This window comes from Oryctolagus cuniculus, chromosome 1, assembly GCF_964237555.1.
Source record: "Oryctolagus cuniculus chromosome 1, mOryCun1.1, whole genome shotgun sequence".
NCBI classification, from domain to species: domain Eukaryota; kingdom Metazoa; phylum Chordata; class Mammalia; order Lagomorpha; family Leporidae; genus Oryctolagus; species Oryctolagus cuniculus.
In genome coordinates this window covers 189,743,773-189,760,416 of record NC_091432.1, presented here as the reverse complement: position 1 = coordinate 189,760,416, position 16,644 = coordinate 189,743,773, and the positions used below count along the sequence as shown (strand labels likewise).

The 16,644-nt window shown below is 39.9% G+C and overlaps 1 long non-coding RNA gene across 6 annotated transcripts in view; it reads left to right on the top strand.

The window, feature by feature from the left end:
- The window catches only part of LOC103346061 (uncharacterized), a 288,952-nt gene that overhangs the window by 215,917 nt on the left and 56,391 nt on the right, over positions 1-16,644 (top strand). The window contains exon 12 of one of the 6 annotated variants that reach the window (XR_011380325.1): positions 8-10,520. The exons of the other annotated variants lie outside the window; for them this stretch is intronic. This is a non-coding gene — a long non-coding RNA (uncharacterized lncRNA). Of the gene's footprint in view, positions 1-7; positions 10,521-16,644 lie in introns of those variants that run through there. 6 annotated transcript variants of the gene reach the window in all.

Genomic DNA, 16,644 nt, shown 5'->3' with positions numbered 1-16,644 from the left:
CTCCTAGGGTGTGCATTAGCAAGAAGATGGAATTGGAAGCCTGAATGAGGACTCAAATTGAGGTACTTGGTGTGGGATACAGCTATCTTAGCATGCTTCTTCTATGGCAAACAGATACCCCTTTCATCTAATAAGAGTTGACTGTTGCCTTTTGTATGTGGTAACAGACAAAAGTCTAATTTTATTCTTTTGATATGGATATTCAGCTTTTTCATCACTATTTATTTGAAAAGCAGAATCTCACACATATGAGAGAGAGAGAGAGAGAGAGAAAGCGAGAGAATCTTTTATCCAGTGGTTCACTCCCCAAATACCCACTACAGCCAGGGCTGGGCTAGGCAGAATCTAGGATCCTGGAACTCTGAGTCTCCCATGTGGGTGGCACCTGAACAATCACCTGCCTCCCAGGATGCATTCTGCAGTGAGGTGGATTGGGTGTGGGTGCCCCAAGTTACAGCCTAATTTGTTGTGCCACAACACTCTTCTCAAATTCTGTAACTTTAAGATCATGAAAATAAGAAAATACATGTTGCTCCTGACAAAACATAACCTTTGGGATATGAAATATATTTTAAGGAAGTTGCTATAAAGGCTTTTGGATGTCCTTAGCCTAAAATCCATGAAGCGAAATGAAGAAATGACTCCAAAATCCGACACAAGAAAAATACGATCTGCCCATAGGCATCAGTTGTAGAGCTGTCGAGCAGTCATGGGGGGAGGTTTTTACCTGTAAACCTTATGAATTACTCTGTTTTTGTCAATCATAACACTATAATTTCTGCCGTGGGTTTATTGTCAAGCCAACAAATTTCTCTATGGGTGGAATAAATAGGCTACTTTTAGAACTTCAAAGGGTTATTTTAGGACAGCTGGAAGCAGGAGAAAAGGACTGTGAACTTCCTATCTGTGTCTTCACACTTCCAAACTGTAGAGACACATCTCCAACTGCCTCCTGTTATTTCTCATTGAGTGTCCCCATAGTTACCTTATTCTCAACATTTATTTTTCCCTGAACTAAAATTGCTTCCTTTGCCAACTTCCCTGTTTGGCTAAGGCCAAAACTGACACTTGTTTCCTAGCATGTACTATATTCTACTAATATAGCACAAGAATCTCCAACTCATTAACTGTGCAAATGGTCACTCAATGTCTTCTTTATCAGTCTTCCTTATTTGTTATTTCTAATAAGATGTAAGTGCAAGTGTCTTGTTTCAACTTCTGGGAACTCTTTTTAAATGTCAGCAATTGCAAGAACTCTTTTTTTTCCTCCCAACAAAATCTATTACTTAATGAGTACAAATTTTCTAAGTACAACTTTAGGAATATAGTGATTTTTCCTGCCATTCTCACCCTCCCACTCCACCTCCTCCTCCCTCTCCCATTCCCAGTCCCATTCTCCATTAAGATTCATTTTCAATTCACTTTATACACAGAAGACCAACTCTATACTAAGTAAAGATTTCAGCAATTTGCACATACACACACACATACAAACCATTTGAGAACAAGTTTTACAGTTAATTCTCTTAAAACAACTTACTGAGGACAGAAGTCCTGCGTGGGAAGTAAATGCACAATGACTCCTGTTGTTAATTTATCAATTAGCACTCTTATGTATGACCTCAGTGATCACCCAAGGTTCTTGACGTGAGCTGCCTTGGCTGTGGAAGCCTTTTGAATCCACAATCTCCATCAGTATTTAGACAAGGCCATAAGCAAAGTAGTTCTCGCCTCCCTTCAGAGAAAAGTACCTCATTTGCTAGCCACTTCTTTCCACTGGGGTCTCTCTCACAGAGATCCTTCATGTTTCCCTAGACAGGAAACTCATAGCCATCCTGTTATCTAATTGTTCATTCAAGCCTAGGAATTCTACTTCAGAGATAGCTCTTGAAAGCTCTTGGCCAGTCCTTTCTTATCACTAACATGACCATCATCTCTTGTCAAAATGTAGCACAACAATAATTCTCTTTAAAAATTTTCACCGTGCTTCCACATTCTCTTCATTTTATTCCGTTTTTATACTTCCTAATACATGAACATCAACACATTACTTCACTGTACATGCACCTCTGTTATCCTCAAGATAAAAGGAAACGTCTGAGAATATAATTCAAGAGCTTTGGCCAAATCCCCCAAACATTTCTCCAGTGTCTTTCCCAGGCTAAGTTCCATCCACTGCAATTACTGCGGATGCCTTATTCATTTCCTGGTCTTGTATCCTTCTTCTTCATGTCTCCCTGCCTGTGTGCAGGCACTTTACATGGACATAAGTTATTTTCCATCTTTCCTGTCTGGAAACTATCCCTCTTCATTCGAAATCCGGCTCACATACTGTAGCAAAATAGGTAAGATTTTCTGAGTGCTTTCCAGATTCCACACGCTGTGCTACAGTCTGATTCAGGAGGTCAGTGGAGAGGCTGGCATTCTGCACTTCTAACAAGCACCTGGGGTGATGCAGCAGGTGCTGATGTGTGGCCTGGACCACAGTTTGAGTTTCATGAAGCTAGAGTGCACTTTCTTTCTTTGTCTTGGTAAGTCCTTCTAAACCTGCACACTGAAAATAGGCACCATCCTTCTAGGAAATGCTAGACTCTTTTCTGTCCAGTGAAAAGAGAGTGATGCCCTTCTGTGTTCTCTGGCTCACTACCTGGAACAGAGCAGGAATTCAACAATTTCTCACCAAGTGAGTTTTACTGTTCATTTTGTCCAATAGAACAAAGACTTTCTAATGGAATGTCAAAATATGCTGAAGAGTATACATGGCACAATGAAACACAATACAACCTGTAAACTAACATCTTGAAAGCCTGTTCTATGTGGAAGGAACTTAGTACATGGAGTAGAGAAAAAAAATGATGCAGTCCCTTCCTAAGGATCCTACAGAGAAGCTAGGGAAACAGACCAGCTTCTAGGTCACACTGTGCCACATAGCACAGTGTGATGCATGGCAAAAATTGCTGTATCAGTGGTGATTATTCTAAAGAGGGAGCCATTTCTACTTGAGTGTTTGGGAAAATTCATGATCATATGGATTGAGACTGGAGAAAATAGATGTTCAATGGAACATTGTGGAGGAATATATTTCCAATAAAGGGACTAGGAAAAATATGGGTCTCAATGTATTTATGAGAGAGGGAGAAAGAGAAGGAGAGATGGGGTGGGGGGAGGGGAGATAGTAAGTTCTTATTTGTTCACTTCACAAATACCTGCAATAGCCAGAAGTGGGATGGGATACAAACTGGGAGCAAGGGATATAATTCAGGTCTTCAATGTGGGAGGTAGGAAACCAGCGACTTGAGCCATCATCTGCTGTTTCTCAGGGTGGGCAATAGCAGGAAGCTGGAGTCTGGCACCAGAACTGGGAATCAAACACAGGCACTCTGATAGGAAACTTGGGTGTGTCTTAACTAGTAGCTTTTTCTTTTTATTTTCCTCACTAAAACTGACTTTATTCAATGGTGTTCCCAGACTCCACATATTCTTAAGCATGTGTTGATTCTCAGTGCAGCTCTTCCTTGTTTCTTTCCCTCATTACTCCAGTCTCAGATAAGTATGTGCAATAATACTGTAAGGATATTACAGAATCTCAGTTAATTTACTTAAACAATTTGAAATGTAATAGTCATACTTCTGTTGATGATAAATAATATGTAGCACTTCTCACAACTTATTGAAATATAGCAATAGCTTGGCACTGCAGCCCAGAACTGATCAGTTGGTAAAAATCAATGTGATCAGTATGATAGAAAGCATGGCAGAGAAAAGAGTTGGCAGGAGAGTTGTGTGGGTATGTGTATAGGTCAAGATCCTGACCTATATAGGTCTGGGAACCGAGATCAGCTTTACTGCTCACTGTCTGTACGTCCTTGTGAAGAGCGGGGAGAAAGCTAGTGCTTTTTATTTGTAAGGTTTTGTGAATATTGATTGAGTCAATGAAAGTTAAATGGCTCATAATACACATGCAGTGATTGTTTGCAGTTATTATCCCAGCATGCTTGGTATATAGATATGGCAACCAAATTATTTGTTGTTCAATTCAGGCTCTTCTGAAAGTGAAAGGAGGAATTTTCTGTAATTACAGAGGGGCAACAGGCTTAGTTACCCTAAGTATAACGTATGTTTTCAGACATGAATTTAGGAAGGTGAGTTGGGAGTCATTTATTGACTATTCATCTCTTGGAAATGTGAAAAATTAGGTTTATTCTTTAAATATTTGAAACTGAAACATTTCCATGTGTACCACCTGGTTAGGAAATAATAATAATATTATTTCCAGAGTGGCCCCTTTGCTCCAGTTCCCTAACCTGCATCTTCATTGATCCTTATGTTGATTTTGTAAGGTGGATATTATCCTTGAATTCATTGTAAGTGGCTGCCATAGCAAATTACTATAGACATGGTGGCTAGAAATAACAGCAATTTATTTTCTCATAATCCTGGCTAAAGTGTGTAATCAAGATATCTACACAGTCTTCCTTGTAATGCTCTATGGGAGAATTAGAGCCTACATATTCCTTTGTTTTTCTAATTTCTGGTGGATTCAGGAGTTCTTTAGGTTATGGTTGCATCAGTCTAAACTCTGCCTCTACAGTCACTTTAATTCCCTTCTTTTTTAGTGTGTCTTTTCCACATGTCTGACCCCAAATTCCCATGTAATTATATATGTCTTATAATGACATATGTAGTTATATGAAGAACCCATGGAGAATATACAGGTTAACTTCCCCTTTTCAAGATCTTTGACTTAGTTATCTCTTTTCCAATATAATATTCATTCTTTTTTATATGAAGAAATGTTTATAAGTTCTGGGGCTTAGAATATTAACACATATTTTTGGGCCCACCATTCAATTTAATACGATTCACATATCATAAGAGAGGAAACCAAATCTCAAAAGAGTTCATTCACTGATTTGAGCTACAGAGGTAGCAAGAGAATATACCACAGTTGCATGCCATACCTCTCTGGCTTCAGAGCCCATGTTTTTTTCAGCAAATGCACCACAATATTGCTTAAATACCAAATTTATAATTAAAGTTTCAGGCTGGCAGAGTATACTACCTTTAAAACCAGAAAACTAAAGTTCATTGTAACAGCACATGCTTACAGGAGGATTATTATATAAACCTATGAAAGGAGGAGGTTAGACTCCCAAATATTACCTTATATGAAAAGCTGTGTGAGTCAAGAATCCCATCACATGACACTCTCAAACTGAAAATACATGGATGAGCATCCTGAAACTTTTGAAAATGGAAAAATAAAATAGATAGCATAGAAAATAATTTCTGAAAGTCTTATGCATTCCTGTAGAGTGTCTTAGTATTTGGTGTATATCACAAGGAGCTACTCGTACCTGAGGTTGCATTTGATATTTGTATAGTACACAAATATAGTATGTCTTTGTCACTGTGATGGTTACTGTGCCACTGCCAGGGAGAATCAGATAACGCTGATCATACAATGGAGTAGATTCTGAATATTTATAAAGGATCTATTCTGAGATATTGTTGAATTTCTCATTTTGCTAAAATTTTTACCATATTTAATTGCTTCTATAAAACTTACACAGAGCAAAAATAATATGCGTAATCACAAGTAAATTGCAACAAAGTAGGGCTGAGATGTAGATATTGGGTGCTTGGCAGGCTTACTTGCTATCTAATTGATAAATTTCCAAACTTAGGAAGCACCAGTTCCTAAGAAGTGCCTCAACAAAACGTCTAATATGACATGCCATGAACTTTCAGGCCTGCTCCCAAACAGGATGTGAACATCGAATTTGCAAGTGTCTGTCCTCTGGTGTAGCTTTGAGGTTCCTGGACTAGATGGATGTCGAACAAAAATAAGTAATAGTGAGCTCCATCTAGCAATGACTCAGTTCTTAAGAGGAAAGGAAACTAGGAAATCCACAACAGGCTGATATTTGCCCTGTTTTAATAGTGTCATACCAGAATTACATGTCATCAAAGCTCAAAGCAAGGGGAGCAAGTTTCAGTGCTAAGTTCCATCATAATAAAGTGTGAATCCTAATCAAGAGACAGATGCAGTGAGGTTTTATTTTTCAGATTTTATTCCCACTAACTTTATGAAAGCACACTGAGTGATGTTATTTTTTCTTTCTTTGGTATCCTGTCCCACATTGTCAGCCTGGAGAGTGATCAGAGAGGACCAAATCTCTCAGCATATCAGTTTCTGGGCATGTAAGACGGGTGAGCAGGAGGTGGAAAAGAGCATCATGGCAGCTTTGAGTTTCTCAGGTTTCTTGGAACAAGAATTAGCTCTCTTCTGAGAGTGTTCCAGTACGAAATGATCCATTCCACTCTAAACAACTATGTAGAAAACATCCAGCACATGAATTTGGCTCAACAAAGACAAATACATCTCTTCTCTGTGACCATCTCTGGACCTCCTGTGATTGTGTATCCACTCTCTGCCTTCAGGACACACTATGCATCCTTAGTGTAACATCAGTTTTCTCTCTGCATTACAAATATCTCCAGACTTGCCTCTTTTCTGTTAGGCTGTGAGATTTGTAGCATATTGAAAGTGGGTTTGTTGCATTCTTGTTGGTCAAATTAAATCATATGTTGTCTATTCTCAATGCCTACTGTATATCTGATGCAAAGCTGTTACACAATAAATGTTTGCTAGAGGCAGGCATTTGGTGAAATGGTTAAGACTGCTATCTGGCAGCTTGGCTCTGCTGCCAATTCCAGCTTTCTTCTAATGCAAACCTTGAGGGCAGTAAATGATGCTTCAAATAGACAGGGCCCTGCTATTCATGTGCTAGTTGTGAATTGAGTTGCTTGGTCCAGGCTTTGGTCTGGCTCACCCCTAGCTATTGCAGGTGTTTGAAGAATGAAGCAGCAAATGGAAGATTTCTATCTCTCTCCCTTTCTCTTTGTATTTTGAATGAATAAAAGTTAAAAGAAAGTTTGCGGAAGGAATGACTGAAGACATAGTTAACAAGAGAGTAATAGTATCTGGAGGAAGTCATTTAGAAAAAACAGATAATGGGTGATGATGGGGGATGAACAGGGGAACACACAGAATAACAGGTTCGTTCTTTCTTTCTTTCTTTAGATTTATTTATTTGAAAGGCAGAGTTACAGAGAGGCAGAGAGAGAGAGAGAGAGAGAGAGTCTTCCATCCGCTGGTTCACTCTCCAACTTGACACAAAGGCCAGAGCTGGGCTGATCCAAAGCCAGGAACCAGAAGCTAGGAGCTTCATCTGGGTCTCCCACACGGATGCAGGGTCCCAAGGACTCAGGCTATCTTCCTCTGCCTTCTCAAGTCATAGCAGAGAGCTGGAACAGAAGTGGAGCAGCTGGGACTTGAACCAATGCCCAAATGGGTTGCTGGCATTGTAGGCAGAATCTTTACCAGCTATGCCACAAGTGCTGGCCCCAATACCAGGTTCTGGTTGTATTTCTTTTAGTTTCCAATGCATACATGCATGTACATTCACACAGCATGGAAAAGTAGGCATTTCTTAGTGGAAGGACATCTAAGTAAAGAAACAGACAGCCCATGTGACAAGGAGTGAAGGTCTCTATTTTATTGGAAATATATGGGAATAACCTTACCGAGGGAGAAGGTTCATCTCTCCCTCAAAGCTGCAGCAAAAGTAATCTGAAGATGCTTGAACATGATGGAAAGATATGAACAAGGGTGCATAGTCTGGGCTTGGAGTCTGTTAAAAAGTATGAGTGCCAGAATGATGTTTTTTCATTTCTTTCTTTTTTTCTTTCTTTCTATTCTAGCCTCAACTCTGAGCAACTCAGAACATAGAGTCCAGACTTTCTAACAACTTCATTTTTAAATGGTTCTGGGTTAGGACACAAATTCCATGACTCCATGGGGTTCAGAGAGAGACAAATGGTGAGAATAGGCACTGCTGTGTCTTCTTGGGTTGTCAAGTGCTTTTCTTGGAGGAACTCTCAAATTAATGACTCACAGAAAGTGAGCTGGGGGAAATATTTGAGTTTCTCATGCAAATCCTCAGGTAGCCCACCTACCTCGTCTGCTTGCTAATCCTTTCAGCACATGGAAAAATAGTACTGAGGCGGTGTTTGCAGTTGTTATGAGAAATCTTGACTCCAAATGAGTGAGTCCCTTATGTCAAAGATCTCTTTGGAATCTATGTACTTATTCCTTTAAGGCTTCTATTGCTCAAAAACATTTGTATAAAGTTCTACCTTAGACTGGACTTCAGAAAGTCTGAAAATCGGCCAGCACCACGGCTCAATAGGCTAATCCTCCGCCTTGTGGCGCCGGCACCCCGGGTTCTAGTCCCGGTCTGGGCGCCGGATTCTGTCCCGGTTGCCCCTCTTCCAGGCCAGCTCTCTGCTATGGCCCAGGAGTGCAGTGGAGGATGGGCCAAGTGCTTGGGCCCTGCACCCCATGGGAGACCAGGAGAAACACCTGACTCCTGCCATCAGATCAGCGTGGTGTGCCAGCCATTGGAGGGTGAACCAACGGCAGAGGAAGACCTTTCTCCCTGTCTCTCTCTCTCACTGTCCACTCTGCCTGTGAAAAAAAACCAAAAAACAAAAAACAAAAAAAACAAAAAAACAAAACAAAAGAAAACCAACAAAAACAAAACAAAACAAAAAAAGAAAGTCTGAAAATCACAGTATATTTTCGGTTCCAGACTAATTTAGTGGACTTACATGGAATAGAGTTGATTACTTGCATCCCATCATCTATCACCTGGAAATAGGAACCTATTTAAAGAATTATTTTTTTATCTGAAAGGCAGAAACACAACACACACACTCACACACACTCACACTCACACACATGCCTCTCATCTGCTGGTTCATTCCTCAAATGTGTGACACAGCTGCAGATGGGCCAGGTGCAAGCCAGGAGCCAAGAACTCAATCTAGGTTGTTCATGAGACAGGAAGGGACCCAAATACCAGAGCCATCACATGGTGCCTCCCCCGGGAGAGCACTAGCAGGAAGTTGGAATTGGAAACAAAGCTGGAACATGAACCTAGACACTCCTGTGTAGGAACTGACATCCCAACAGGCACCTTAATCACTATCATGAATGCTTACTCTGCAATCTATCTTTTGTTCGGGGGTAAAAAAAAAAAAAAAAAAAAAAAAAAACCAAACCTGTGTCCATTTCATGTTATTCCTGATAGAATTGTCCCTCCAAAGGTACCTCCTTCTCTGAAGCAGGCCAACAGAAAATTCACTTCAGTGACCTCTGTGATTCCAGTATGGCAAGGGCTGTATCAACAGTTAGGACCACACAAAGACACAACCAACACCAGCAAAAGTACTGGGCTACATAATCAGAAGTCAGCTTTAGAATTTGGATGAGAACAGCAGAGTCAATCCAGAAAATTATCTGGAGAGGAACTCATCAATTTAAACCTAGAATCCCATTTGGCTTGCTCTGCCTATGGAAGAATTTGATCCAAGCTAAATAGGGCAAATCCCCAGGATATTGGCAGACTCCTTTCAAAATTTACCCTTAATCCCTTAAATCAAGGATTGATAAGGACATTCTGATAAAGTGGAATACTCATGCTCTAATACTTAGGGAGTAGTCAATTGTCTCTTAAGTGAGAAGGAAAGCTGAGGCAATAGGAGAATTCATTTTGTAAAATGGGATTGGAAAGAAATGCATATTTTGATTTTTTACTTGCTGTAGTTGCCACTATGTTAACAGTTGTGTCTTGGCAGAGACTCAGGGGTTTAAAGAAAGCCCAGGGTTTGTTTCTCTAGAAATCATAGAAGAAACAAAAGAAAGCTGTTTTCATATACTAGAGTGAGTTTGCCAGCAATTATGTTTTGTAAAAAATAAATAATGCATTCTGTTTCCAAAAGGCCCTGACAAACTGAGATAGAAAAAAAAAATAAAATCTTTCCTATGGTTTTAGGGTGGCGAGTTTCATGACGGAAATAAAGTGAGTCTGTGTTCTCTAAGTAATTTATTAGCGCATCTTGGCACAGCAGCACTAATGGGCTTGCTGCCAGGTATTCCGAGCTGCAGTTTGTCATGTCTGACTCTTTAGTTCTTTCAAGCAATTGAAGAAATGGCCTTCTGCAGGCTGTCAGTGACAGATTCTAGCTCACTCACATAGATAAAGCTCAATTAGCTTCTGGAAAAAAAACATCTTTTAAAAATGCAATGAGCTGCACCATGAAAGATAGGTAGACAACGGCATCCAAAACAAAATAAAATGTTACTGTTGAGCGAAGAACGTGTCCGCAATGAGCAAGTGTGTAGTCATCTTAATGGACAGTTCCTTCCACTGAAAACAAAGAGGTGATCATTTCTAACTACTTCAAGTGTTGGGATAGATCTTTGCTTTAGAAGTATGATAAAGCTGGGAATCCTGACGAAGTTAGTATGTCACCCATTCATACATCATTCACTCATGACTAAGACCCATACTCCATAACTTGCCATGAATTCTAGCCTAGAATACAGGTATCAATATAACCTCTCACTGGGTGAAGATAGCCCCTGAATATGTTGTTTAATCCATGCAGTATTTTAAATCTTGAGGTAACATTTTAAGATTAGGGCATTTCAACGCATGAAATTTCAGGCTTTTGGCATTTCTTAAAATATTGAAACAGCTGGAGATCTGGATGTGTATTCCTTTGGAAAACAAACCTGTCTTATGCTAAATATCTACAGCATCCTAAAGGAGAGTTATGGCTTTCTCTGCTCACCCCAGAGCCCACAGGCTTGACTCAGTTATTTAAGTACCTGCCTTTCTCTGATTTAGAGAGGCGCCAAGTTTGGAGTTGGAGATTGCAAACCTATCATCTCCAACGGTAACTTTGAGGGCTTCCTTCATCAAAAGTACTTAAGATTCTTGGGTGGGCATTTGGTAAAGAGGTTAAGACATTGTTTGGGTTATCCACATTCCATATTGGAATGTCTGGGTTAGAGTCCCGGCTCCACTCCTGATTCCAGCTTCTTGCTGATGCACATCCTGCGAAGCGTAGTGATGGTTCACGTGGTTGTGTCCTTGCTACCCATCTGGGCAACCTTGATTGTGTTCCTGACTCCTGGCTTTGACTTGACGCAGCCTTGACTGTTTTTAGTATTTAGAGAGTGAATGAGTATATGGGAGATCCCTGTCTTTTGACTTTCAAATATGTATGTGTGTGTGTGTGTGTGTCTGTCTATCTATCTACTTATCTGTCTATCTATCTATCTATCTATCTATCTATCTATCTATGCTTCATGGTGGAGGCCTTCTGGGGAAGCAGGTTAAACTGCTTCTGTGACTCTGGCATCCCATATAAGAGTGCTTGTTTGAGTCCTGGCAGCTTTGTTTCTGGTCCTGCTCCCTGCTAGTGTTCTTGGGGAAGTATCAGATGATGGCCCAAATACTTGAGCCCTTGCCATCCATATAGGAGACTCAGATGGAGTTCCTGGCTCCTGACTTTGGCATTGCCCAGCTCCAGTTGTTGCAACCATTTAGGGTGCAGATTTTCTCTTTCTCACTCTGTATCTCTGTCTGTAACTCTGCTTTTCAAATAAATCTTTATTTTTAAAAGAGCTTAAGACTCTTGTTAAAAATGAAGACTCTAGGGTTCATGCCCCAGATGAAAGAATAAAAATATATGTAAAACATGTTGATTCTGAAACTAATTATCAGACTCACTTGTCTCAAAGACCATATAGAATTATAGTCATTAAAAATGGAAGCTTTAATATTATGAATGTGCTTTTGTTAGGACACTATATAGTCATATATTCCTTTTGTAATTACTCTACCTGACTCTTAATGGCTACATTTCCCCTGGAAACATCAGCTAACCAAAAATTGTTCCACTGAGGAAAACTCAAGTGATTTATTGTTGGTCACTGACTTAGGCCAAAATTTCAATTTGGAGATAAAAATCCACTACATTTTATGAACTAATTTGTTCTCTGTGCAAGTGGTTGAACTTGATAGCTATATTTGTTTCTGGCACAGCTAAATCATAATTACAGGAAATAGTTAGCTCTGGAGCTAAAATTCAATTGGCACAAGGCCTAAAGAATTAATAAAACACTTTATTCATTCCTTCCCTTCCCCCAAGCATACTTCTTGATGTTTAACAGTCCTTAGCCAGGAAGAGTCTGTAATACACATCACAATAAAAAACATAATCTCTCGCTTTTGTATAGTGTTTTAGGGTTTACAAAGCATGCTCAGATACATTATTCTCTTGGATTCTCTCTGCCACCCTGTGAGAGGAGACCAATGAAGAAAGGGGGACTGAGTTTGTGCTGCAAATGGTTATACAGTGAGGAACAGACCCTTAGGGATTACAAATTCAGGTCTGCCTTTATTCAATTACATGAAACTCACATTTGCAGCACAGAACCTGCCACCTATTAAAATATCCTTGTGGATTTACCCCAGCGGGGGACCACACCTTGTACAGCCCTAAAGAGCATGAGCTGATTCTTTTCAGTTGCTTCAAAGGGCCCTCACAGTAGCTCCTGTTCACTGAGAGAATCCTGCAAATACTGTGTTCTTTTGGGCTTTGCATAATTTGCACTGTTGGTTTAAGGTTATAATCCTTTTTTGGAGTAGTTATTTTTGTAATCATCCCATCTCTTTATTTCCTTTCTCTACACAAAAAATTTGATTAAAAAAATCAGATCTGACCACCTCTGCAAGATCTCAACTTTTCGTAGTCATCTAACATTCTCCCTCCATTCCAGAGACACATAACTCTCTAACATTCTCCCTCCATTCCAGAGATGCATAACTCTCTTTAAACCATGACCTAGACATTTGGGATCTGCAGAAGTTTTAGGTGGACTTTGTGCTTTCCTTGGCTTTTAGGAGGGTCCTCATTTTAAAAATGTGTATATTGTGTGGGGGGTTATACCTAAGTTAATGACTGAGATTGAAAAGGAAATGACTGGATGAAAACTTGAATGATAATCATGATGAAACATTAATTTGAAAAGTTCCCAAATTGCTGACTATATGGGCTATAAACATGAAGCAAGCTGGCAACCAGCTGATGAATCATCCCTCTCATCTTCACCTCCCAAGCAATATTGACCCCTCTTCAAGTTCTGTCTTGTGCCTTGGCAATTAAAAACAAAATATTCTTTATTATTATTAAAATATTTTCACTTTATTTTAAAGGCAGAGAAACAAAGACACAGAGAGATTTGCATCTGTTGGTTCACTGCCTAAATGCTCTCTGCTGCTAAGACTGGGCCAGGCTGACGTCAGGAGATTGGGTCTCCCATGTGGGTAACAGAGACCCAGCCTCTTGAACCATCATCTTCTGTCTCCCAAAGTGCATTAGCAGGAAGCTGGAATTGAAAGTGGAGCCAAGACTCAAACCTAGCACTTTGATATGGGATGTGGGTGTCACAAACATCAACTTAATGGCTATACCAAATGCCCATTCCTAGGATGCTCTATACAGATGACTTTTTGGAGTCAGGTGGTCCTAAGCCATGTTAGAAATGCAAGTCATTAACTTTTTAACTTTCAGTGAGTTAGTAAATGTAATTTTATCACCTGTGAAAAATGATTTTTGTTAGAACTGAAATCATACATGGTAAGCACTGAGAAATATGCTCAGTATATTTTTCAACACAAGGACTGTTTGCTATAGGAGGGTTATTAATAGGTTGTTCATGTCTGCCAACACCCTAGCTAAAATAAATTCATTAGGGGCTGGCGTTGTGCCGTAGCATGTGAAGTTTCCACCTGCGATGCCTGTATCCCATGTGGGTACTGGATCAAATCCCAGCTGGTTCATTTCAGATCCAGCTCCCTGCTAATGTGCCTGGGAAAGTAGTAGAAGATCCCCCAGGTGCTTGGGTCCCTGCACTCACATGGGAGACCAGGAAGAAGCTCCTGGCTTCATCCTGGGCCAGCCTCAGCAGATGGAGAATTCTCTCTCTCTCTCTCTCTCTCTCTCTCTCTCCTCTGTAACTCTGCCTTTACAAAGAAATAATGTGAGTCTTTTAAAAATTTTTCATTATTTCTTCAAGAAAAAAAGAACTGAGAACAGAATAATGAATAGGAAAATCGGATGGGTTGTGAGGGAGGCAGATCAAGCCCGCATCCCCATTAGTGGACATAGTTTTAAGGTAGCCATAGGAGTGCATAAAGGAAGGAGCCCCAGGACAGGCAGGAACATTACAAGCAGCATGGGGGCACAATGGAGGGACAGAGTGGTTCTTCACACACACACACACACACACACACACACAGTGATGATGAAGAACGGGGATTGTGTAGTGAGACTTATCTGAGGTAGTCTTCTGGTTCCTAACACCTAATATCAACATAACTTCTGGATTAATATCAACAGTTTCCTTGCTTGTGAAATTTAAACTATTTTGAATGGCTGAGTATTTGGCCTAGCAGATAAGATGCACTTGGGAGGCTTACATCTCATATTGCCTCGCCTAGGATTCAGTCCTGGCTCTGCTGACAATTCGTTCTCTGATAATTTGCACCCTGGAAGGCAGTAGCTGATGGCTCCAGTGCTTGTGTTCCTATTACCCTTGTGGAAGGCTTGTACTGATTTCCTAGTTTCCAGCTCCATCCTTAGCCCAGCCCCTGCAATTTGGGAGTGAGCCAGCAGATGGTAAATCTCTGTCTCTTGTGTATCTGTTTCTGACTTTCAAGTAAATAAAATTTGAAAATTAAGTTATTTTGAATTTGCAGGGCTGTTGAAAGAGTTTAAAATAACATATGCAAAGTATCTATTACATATTGTGTATGCAGTTTGGTAACTTTAAAAACTGACTTTTTTTCAACTTTCTTGTGGACTGCTTCAATTCAGAGAACTGAAAGGGTACTCAGAGTATTTCAAAAAGTACATGGAAACATGAGATTTAAAGATAAATTTATTTTGGTCCAAAACATTATAAAATCTGTGCATTGTTTTCTCATAGTATTCATTTTCCATGAATTCTTGGAAGATCCATCACAAGCTTGGATTTTAAAATTTTCTTTGTACTGGAATAAAATCTTCATTTTAATTCCATTTCCATGAACTTTTTGAAGTCTCTTGTATGTATATTTGTGTGTGTGTGTGTCTGATAACTAATATTTATTAAGTACATTCTATGTGCCAGAAAATACAGTAATGCATTTAGATGCATGCTTTTTCATTCGATTCACATAATGATACTAGATTAGTTTACAGAGGAAGCAATTGAGGCACATGGTTTCATAAATTGTCCAAGGCCACATAGGTGTTAAGTGGCATATGTGATATCCTAAACTAGAAAGCCTGGCTCCAGAGCCTGCTTTGTGAAGTAGCTTTGGTAAGAAAGGCATTTTAACTAAAGGAAACTGCTCTTCGCTTTCTTAGGACTACGGTTGAATTGCTGGAGTCAGCACACTTTTTGCCAGGGAAAGCTGTTTCTGTGGATGTCAAGAGGAAAATGAGGTTATAGATCTCTTCCTGTCTGGGATGTATATTTATTATATAGTAGGATGTAATCTAAATTATTCACATTTTATATTTTATGGAAATTTTAGCTTCTGTAAATCTGACTTAGATTTCAGTTAGAGTTATGTGCAATAAAATTCATATAAAATCCATTTAAAAGATTAATGATAGATGTATTACAGAAAATTAAGTCTGGGAATTTTATTTTTTTCAAGTTTCCTAGACCTTTCAGTTGCATTTGCAGAGATTGTCTTGGTGACAAAATCTACTCTATATGTGCTGGGCAGTGGCAAGAATTAAGTGTCTGTCTTTGTGGTCCTATGGATATAGAACCTTTCTTAAGAAGAGGAGGTCAATTACTTCTCTTGGAGATAGTTTCTTCTAAGGTTTCTGTAATAAATTCTCCTTTTCACACTTGAAGCAGACATCCTGCAGTGAAATCTCCCACAGGAAAATCATAAAGCTCTATCTGAGCCTCAGATGCAGAATAAGAATAATACATTTTATTTAACAGGTGGTCATTAAAATTAAAAAAATACCAGACAAGTGAAATGACAAAGGCAGGTCTTTGGCTGGATGTTGAAAGATAAACAGATAAATGTGTAGAGAAACAAATCAACACAGCCAGCCAGGATTATTGCAGAGTCATACACTTTGTTAATGGGTTTAATACAAGGTGATTTGCCAGGCAGAGCACCTTCTTACACGTGATTTACCGTATCTTTGGGGCCAGTGCTGTGGCATAGTGGGTAAAGCTGCCACCTGCAGTGCTGCATCCGATATGGATGCCTGTTTGAGTCCTGGCTGCTCCTCTTCCAATCCAGCTCTCTGCTATGGCCTGGGAAAGCAGTAGAGGATGGCTCAAGTCCTTGGGCCCCTGCATCCGCGTGGGAGACCAGGAAGAAGCTCCTGGCTCCTGGCTTCAGATTGGCGCAGCTCTGGCTGTTGCGGCCAACTGGAGAGTAAACCAGTGGATAGAAAACCTCTCTCTCTCTCTCTCTCTCTCTCTCTCTCTCTCTCTCTCTCCCTGTCTCTCTGCCTCTCCTTCTCTCTGTGTAAGTCTGTCTTTCAAATAAAAAAAACTTTTTTTAAAAAATGTACCCTATCTTTGATCAAAAGCAAAGGGAATATCCAACTTTTCACTTTTTTATCTGAGCGTTAGCTGGGTTCCCCTTCTGTCCCTGGATTAGTGCTGAAGCAGCACGGCTGATCTAGACAATGGTCGCATCA